The sequence below is a fragment of the Nicotiana attenuata genome, unplaced genomic scaffold, assembly GCF_001879085.1.
Source record: "Nicotiana attenuata strain UT unplaced genomic scaffold, NIATTr2, whole genome shotgun sequence".
NCBI classification, from domain to species: domain Eukaryota; kingdom Viridiplantae; phylum Streptophyta; class Magnoliopsida; order Solanales; family Solanaceae; genus Nicotiana; species Nicotiana attenuata.
This window is the reverse complement of record NW_017672239.1, coordinates 5,390-14,574: the sequence shown is the minus strand read 5'-3', so window position 1 is coordinate 14,574 and position 9,185 is coordinate 5,390.

Here is a 9,185-nt window from a genome sequence, read left to right as displayed (position 1 = left end):
CGTTGTTGCGATCTTTCCTTTTCTTCCACTTTTCCTTTTCTTTCTTTGCATTTCTTTCCTTTTCCTTCTCTTTTCTTTTCTTGTCTTTTTCTTTTCTCTTCTTCTTTTCTTTTCTTTTCTTTTTCTTTTCTCTTGTTTTTTTTCTCTTCTTTTCTTTTCTTTTCTTTTCTTTTTTCTTTTCTCTTATTTTCTCTTTTCACTATTTTCTCTTGTTTCTCCACTTTCCTTCCCCGCTAGGGCTTACGAGTTTGATTCCGAAAGAGGGGTATGCAAGAAAATAACCGAGGCTCAAGGGGTAACAAAGGATAAAGTGTTTGGATAGCAGAACAAAAATGCCTTCGTCATTCCAATCTCCAAAACATGCCAAGTACAAACTACACAATTAAACAAGCAGAGGAAAACATACGTAACATCTTTTGCTTGCACCAGAATTACTAACCATATCCACACATTTGCCTTCTACATTTGTCAATTACCCAGCACCATTGGAAAACAATCTCGGTACCACGAACGGCCCCTGTAGACTTGGGGGCAAACTTGCCTTTGGTTTCAAACCGATGTGGTATGATGCATTAATGTCCTTACATCTTCAACATTGTTTCATTGCTTCATTACTAAACTGACTTTTAAAAACCAGGCTGAGAATTATGCGTGCATGTCATGTCACCAGAACCAGCATGAAAAGAATTGTAAAGGAGAAGAAAACTAAACAAAATGACTAGAAATGGCAGGAAACAGAGAATTGCATTAGACTGACGGTGAAAGGGTTTAAACAACAAAACAAACTACATAAACTGGGGTCCAATCCTAAAACAAACCTAGATAACACTGAATGACTAAAGGAACTACATATGATGAAATGATAGAAGGGTTTGAGTCACAAGACAATATCCAGATTACAACCCTAAAATAACCCGGGCAACAGAAATGACACCAAACTAAGCCACCAAGACTCCTCTTCAGCTAGCCAAGAAATCGACCATCTTTCCAATTACCAAGCGCGGCATCTTAGCCACTGGGTTCCACATCAATATTAACAACTTCATTATCATCAACTTCATTCAGCAAGTTCCCAAGTGGATTCGCATGCTCCCTGTCACTGTTATTGATCGCAATTACCCCTTCTTGAATCATTCTTTCTATTTCCTTTTTCAAAGAACGACAATCTTCAATGCTATGCCCTTGGACATTAGAGTGGTACATGCATCGTACAGTAGGATCAAAGCCTTTTGGATGTGGGTCTGGAGTATAGCCGAGGAGCAGCTTAATCAGGCCAGAATGCCTTAACTTTTCAAACAAGCTCGTGTAGGACTCCCCAATTGGCGTGAAACTATTTCCTTTCCTCTATTCTCTTCCCTGTCCCTATTTTCGAGGGTTGTTGGGTGCTCGAAAATGTTGTGAAGGCAAGGGGGCATTATGCGGTGCTGGTGCTCGCCATAGGGAGTGACCTGATGGTTGGACATATGATCGGACATTGTTCGGAGGATAATACTGAGGTGGATTATGTGGAGCTCGGGGATAGGTTTGGGGTTGGGGTCGAGGTTGGTTGTAATATGGTGATGGGCCCCTGGGCCAAGCTCTTGATTCAACTACTGTAACATCTTCTTTCTTTTCTTTCCCAATACCCCTCCAATGCCGCTCTGGATAGCCTGAGTAGTTGCCTTGATTGGTGAATAGCTTATGATTTTGTTGGATTTAAGCCCCTCCTCCACCATACTTCCCATTTTCACTACCTCGTTGAAAGTTTTCCCCACTGCTGACACCAAGTGACCATAGTAGGTGGGCTCCAAAGCCTGCAGGAAGTAATCAACCATCTCGCTTTCCCTCATTGGAGGATCGACTCTTGCCGCCTGCTCTCTCCACCGGAAACTATACTCTCTGAAGCTTTCCCCGGGCTTCTTCTCAATTTTGGTCAGTGAAAGACGGTCCGGGACAATTTCGAGATCATATTGAAAGAGGCCTGCAAACTCTTGTGCCAAATGATCCCACGTGTACCATCGGGCATGATCCTGTCGCGTGTACCATTCCAAGGCCGCACCACTGAGACTTTGACTGAAGTATGCCATTAATAACTCGTCCCTTCCCCAAGCTCCTCTCATTTTGCTGCAGAATCCCCTTAGATGGGCTACCGGATCACCATGTCCATCATATAAGTCAAACTTGGGTAGCTTGAATCCTGCTGGTAACTGGACATCGGGAAACAAGCACAAATCCTTGTAGGCCACACTGACTTGGACACTCAATCCTTGCATGTTCCTGAAGGATTGCTCCAGGCTTTTTACTTTTCGAAACATCTATTCCTATTCCGGATTCTTAAGCGGCTTGTCAGTTTCCACCGGGAGCTCAAAGTGAGGGGTGTAGGAATATGGCTCAGGAGCTTTAAAGGTAGGCTCAGGAGGGTAGTACTGGCTGTCGTAAGTTTGAAACAATGGCTCACTGGAAGATCATTGCCATGTGGCAGGTGGAGACGCCACAAAGACAGAGGTGATAGGTGGAGGAGGGTTTTGTTTGGGTAGTGGAGCTTGGGGAGGATAAGAGGTGGTGCCATAACTCTGTTGGTAGAAATGGAAAGTTGGCGAGGAATTCACAGTAGGAGGCTCCTGGGCTGAGCCAAAGGTGGGATATATGCTGGATTGGCGGGATAAACTGGCGCTGGCTGACCCTTAGCCTAGGCCTGATGCATCTCGGCCATCTGCTGCCTCAACTTATACATCTCTTCCCTCATTGCTTTGACATCCACCACGTCTACCTCTTTTGACGGGTCCATGATACTGGTATCCGATTCTTGGCCTATCATGTTCAGTTTGTTTTTTGACCGGGTGTTGTAGGAATGGGTTGCCAGGATGACAACCAACTAAACCACCTGCCTGGACTCATCATCAACAACAACTTTGTTAGCAGTTAGAGCGTTAACAGATAGATAACCGCACATTTGGGGAATGAATGCACATAAACAGTTAACCGTTTCTATTATGACTTCGCTTGGTTGCATGCGTCATCCCGGCTTTCATTTTTCTTTATTTCCAATTGCACACTTTCTCTTCACTTTTCTCTTGCTTTTTTTTTCTTTTTCTTCTTTTTCTTTTCACTCTTGTCTTTGTCTTCTCTTGTTCCTATTCTCTCCTTTTCTCGATTTTTCCTTTTTTTTCTTGTTTTTCACCTCTTTCCTTTCGCTTTTCTCTCTTATTTTTCCCTCGTTTTTTTTCTTTTGCCTTGGTTTTTCCTTGTTCCTGTTCGCTCCTTTCCTCAAAATTATTTTTTCGCTCTTTTCTTTCCTTTGCTCCCTTTTATTTTCTCTTGTTCGCCTTTGTTTGGTTTCTTATTTTCTTCTTGTTTCTCTTTTTCCCTCTTTTGTTTTTCTTTCCTTTCTTGTTTTTTTACCTCTTTCCTTTCATTCTTTTCTTTTTTTTCCTTTTTTTCATTTAGTTAAGGTCGAATCCTATTGATATTGCCTACATATCACGACCCCACGTGAATCAGACCGAGCGTAGTTCTTACAAACAAATGCGAAAATAATGAAACAATTTTGGGGAATTTTTCTCAATTTTTCATTAATAATAATCGCGATTACAAAAGCTACCAAACTATTTGTTTTTCTTTTTCTCAAAAAGGGGAGTTACAAAAACAGACTCAAAACAAAATACCGACTCGATTAACTAGGAATACATCAAAGCTTCAAACCCTGGGGCCCGCGGGGCATCACTCGGCATCGCCACGGGCCTGCGCAAGACTGAGAAGGTTCCAATGTCAACTGTAGGCTATTTTATAGAAAGCTAGCCAGTAATGACTTATTTTGACTTTAAAAAAGAAGAGTGGCTATTTTTCAACAATATTTATTTTGAGAAAACAAAGACTCGGTTTTGCAAATACGGCCTTTCAGCACTTCCGAAAGGGAGATTTTAAGGCTGTGCCCGCAAACCATTTAAAAATGACTCAGGGTGGCTGTTCTTGCAAAAACAGCCTTCCGGCGCCCTTTTGGGAACATTCGGCTTATTTTAAACAAGAATGGCAACACCCGACTTATTTTGACAAAAAGTTAAAGTCTTGGTATTTTTGGCTATTTTTGAAAAAGGGTGGTTGGACCCGATGAGGGTTGCCTACGTATCTCACATCCGGTGAGAATCAAACCAGCGTAGTTCGGGCAAATAAAACTAACTATTTTTGAAAACAAAACTCTTTTTGTTTTTGTTGGCAAATACACTATTTCTGAAAGCAAGACTCTTTTTATATTTTCTTTTTCAGTGGCAAATAAACAAACTAATTTGAAAATAAAACTCTTTTTGTTTTTCTTTTCCATTGGCAAACAAAAATACTTTTCTTCCTTTTTTTTCATTCATTTTTCTCAAAAATCCGGCAGCATTTCAGCACTACTTGGACTTTGGTTTTTCTAATATAGGTAATTAACTTTCTACACTGATATTTTCTCTTTTTCTCTTTTTTTTTGTTTTTCAATTTTCCCAGATATTCAAAGCCGGTCAGCATGCAAGTCCAAAACAGATAAATGCACAAGTAGGATGCATCAGGATGGTCCATTATTCCGGGTACACCTGTCCTAGATGGACCCAACCCCTGTGTTGAGTCCCCTAAGTCAAAATGCACGTGATGCAGATAAGCGTTCCTACTAGGGATTCGGCATGAGGTCAAGTTATTCTAGGTTCAAAACCTGGGTATATGTGCTAGACTGTGTACCCAAACGGACAACTCGAGTCGAGGAGGGGGCTACGTGCCGGGAACCAAAAGGCCATCCGGCTTAGTAACTTGTCCGGCCTCTTTCTTACTTTAAGGTATGACACTAACAGCATAGGGAGTCTCCACCAGTGAGCACATCCCCGGAGGTGAGAAGAGAAGGGTTCGGCACAGTTTATATACAGTTCAGATAATATCAAAGCGGTAAAGCATTTAGCACATTTAGTATGAAACATGTAGGAAAATGAAATAAAGCCAAACATAACAATTATTCCAAGCTCGAATTGTTAAACCCTGAACCGAAGTTCTGGGTTTGTCCACAGCAGAGTCGCCAGAGCTGTCACACCTCCTTTTTTCACTACACCCCGTAAAGGCGTAAAGGAGTTTTTCCACTTAAAGGACAATCGGAACGGAATTTATTATTAAAATTCAGAGTCGCCACTTGGGAGATTAATGGTGTCCCAAGTCACCGGTTGAATCCCGAACCGAGGAAGTTATGACTCTGTTAACAGTCCGTGAACCAGAAATCCGAGTAAGGAATTCTGTTAACCCGGGAGAAGGTGTTAGGCATCCCGGGTTCCGTGGTTCTAGCACGGTCGCTCAACTGTCATATTTGGCTTATTTGTTTGCTTTTAGTACATATTTTAATCTATGTGCTTTTAACTTTGAAACGCTTTATTATTATTATTTTAAGAGAATTGCAACATCGTGAAAACATGTCTCGAACCGAGTCACATAAATGCACCCGCGATTTTTGACACATTTCGACTTCGTTGGGATTTGGATTTGGGTCACATAAATGTGCACCCGTATTTAGGAAGGTAAAATTATTTAAAATACGCGCCTGAAGTAGCTAGCGTGTTATTATATTTGGGGAAAGCCGTGGAATTCGCCAAACGGCCCGTCCCGAAGTCTAGGTATTTTAACATGAGCACTTAATGAGGGCCCCGCAATTTATGTGTTTTGTCTAGCGAGGCTCATTTCGTTTATTATTTGAGAGGTAAACCTAAAGCGAACTATGTTTTCTACTGGGTCGTCTCTAAAAGCCCAATTACTTTGAAAGACCCAAAAACCTACCAATTAATTATTAGCAAGCCAATTACCAAAAGAATTTATGAGCTCACGGGAACTCAGTCCACACCAGGAAACAACAGTAATATTACTCTTTGCATGAAACGAAATCAAGGTCCAAAATTTAGAGCCCAAATCACATTCCGTGGGGCTGTCTGACCTGGGCCTGGACATGAGACCAGATTCACAAACTCAAATGCTTCTGGACTCAAACATGGAGTCCTTACAAGCCCAAACAGCATTCACGTGCCCTGGCAGGGCAGGGATTCAAAATTGAACCCCCTATATCTTTACAGACAACGCTCAAGCAATAAATTAAATGACTCAAATCACTTCGCAAATAACCTCCAATATTAACAGTTGCAGAAGCAACACTTGGTCATGCTAACTCAAATTTAAATGAACTCAAATTCACGAAGCAGGGACATTACTGCCTATTAATTGAACTTTACAGAAAGCTAACCTATGCAGAAACACGTAATGAACAGCATATTAAAATGGCCTTCAACTACACTACACAATTGATATACAGTCTTATTAATACAAACTAGAGAAACCTAAGCAGTCCAATACAGTCCAAATTATTACAATCAAGTATAATGAAAACATTGAAACAAAATTATGCTTCCACTTCATTTCATTTTCAGTTGAGGATCTACATGATATTGAGATTCAGGACATGTACCTGGAAGTTAGGAAGGAATAAGAGGTAAANTTCACTACACCCCCGGAAGGGGATAAGAAAGGAGTTATTTCCAACTTGAAGTGACAATCGAAACGGGATTCGTTTATTAAGAGAATTCAGAGTCGCCACTTGGGAGATTAATGGTGTCCCAATCAGCGGTTGAATCCCGAACCGAGGAAATTATGACTCTGTTTAACAGTCCGCGATCCAGAAATCCGAGTAAGGAATTCTGTTAACCCGGGAGAAGGTGTTAGGCATTCCCGGATTCCGTGGTTCTAGCACAGTCGCTCAACTGTTATATTTGGCTTATTTATTTGATTTTAGTACATGTTTTGACCTATGTGCTTTTAGCTTTGAACCGCTTTTATTATTTTTTTTTGAAGAGAATTGCAACGTCGTGACAACACGTCTCGAACCACGTCACATAAATGTGCCCGTGGTTCTTGACACATTTCAACTTCGTTGGGATTTGGGTTTGGGTCACATAAATGTGCACCCGAATTTAGGAAAGTATTATTATTAAATGTCGGGCCTAAAGCAACTAGCGTATTATTAACTTTGCGAGAGGCCATGAAATTCGCTAAATGGCACGTCTCGAGGTCTAATTATATTTTCACTATAATTAAAAGGGCCACGCATGTATGATTCTGTTCAGCGCGGCGCACCTCATTTCATTTAAGGATATCCTAAAGCGAACTATGTTTTCTACTGGGTCGTCTCTAAAAGCCCAATTACTTTGAAAGACCCAAAAACCTACCAATTAATTATTAGCAAGCCAATTACCAAAACAATTTATGAGCTCACGGGAACTCAGTCCACACCAGGAAACAACAGTAATATTACTCTTTGCATGAAACGAAATCAAGGTCCAAAATTTAGAGCCCAAATCACATTCCGTGGGGCTGTCTGACCTGGGCCTGGACATGAGACCAGATTCACAAACTCAAATGCTTCTGGACTCAAACATGGAGTCCTTACAAGCCCAAACAGCATTCACGTGCCCTGGCAGGGCAGGGATTCAAAATTGAACCCCTATATCTTTACAGACAACGCTCAAGCAATAAATTAAATGACTCAAATCACTTCGCAAATAACCTCCAATATTAACAGTTGCAGAAGCAACACTTGGTCATGCTAACTCAAATTTAAATGAACTCAAATTCACGAAGCAGGGACATTACTGCCTATTAATTGAACTTTACAGAAAGCTAACCTATGCAGAAACACGTAATGAACAGCATATTAAAATGGCCTTCAACTACACTACACAATTGATATACAGTCTTATTAATACAAACTAGAGAAACCTAAGCAGTCCAATACAGTCCAAATTATTACAATCAAGTATAATGAAAACATTGAAACAAAATTATGCTTCCACTTCATTTCATTTTCAGTTGAGGATCTACATGATATTGAGATTCAGGACATGTACCTGGAAGTTAGGAAGGAATAAGAGGTAAAAGAGGTCAGCAGCAGTCAACAAACGAGTAACAACAGCCCAGAAAATGATTCAGTAGTCCAAAACAGCTCGAAATCAAACAGGACAAAGCAATCAACAACTTGAATGACCCAAACCAGCATGAGATTGAACCCAGAAATTCACACAATCAGCAAATAACCCAAATAAACTTGAAAATGAACACAGAACACCTCTGAAACTTTTAGCAGACAAAAATTCAACTCAAACCAACTTAATTGGACTCAAAATCACTCGAAATAGAACCAATATACTTCAGGAAAGCTCAGCGATTAGAAGAGATGAAGATTATTGCCTAAAACTCGAAATTAACCTATAAAATGCAATGTAACAGTATTTTTTGATTTTTACTGCATTTCTGTATCGTTTTTTTTTTGAAGATTTGGAGTTTGGATTTCAAATTTCAGATCTGAAACTTGTGGACAATGAGAGGTAATTTTTAGAGGCTCCAAACTTGCGGCTTAAGGCAAAGAGGACTGCCTTTTATAGGCAAACTAATGGGCAGCCCTCAGGTTTTTTGTTTTCATTCCAGTCCCTCTTTATTTACTCATTTAACCCCTTGTTTTCTGACTTGCGTCACAAGTTAATACACTACAATTACTGAAATTACACTGCAGTCCTACTTTGGAAGGTCCTAGAAGATTCTACTTTCAACTATCATGTGCTATCCAATCCTAAATGTCTAAACTACCCTTGAATTCAATCAAAAATTACAAAACATGTACTTGTTGACCCTAACCCCTTCTTCTCTGATCACAACTAACAGCTACAAACCAAATCACCTAATTACAACAGCTAACATGAGCTAAGCACTGGATTAGAGCGGTATTGATAACAATTTGTGGATTTAACCTAAAATAGCACCAGAGAACAATTCAAATAAACCTACAAAACTGATTAATCGAACAAACTATCGAAGACTTAAACCAAAAATCGAACTAAACCAGGAATAAAAATGAATTAAACTCAAACCAACAATTAGAATACAACTAATAAGAACACATAAACCAAAACCAGAACTGAAATAAGCTAATGACCAATTTATGAAATTTAAACTAAAAATAAATCAGAAAACAAAGCATACTCACTGATTTGGCCTCTCCTTTCCAGATTCCAAATTAGGGTTCTCCGGTGATATTTGAGCACCAACAATGATAGAAGCATCATGAGGAGGAAGAGGGGATCGTGTGGTACCAATTTGGAGTAATTCGGAGCACTTAGGGTTTTGGCCGGAAAAACTCAAATTGAAATTCGAACAGTTCC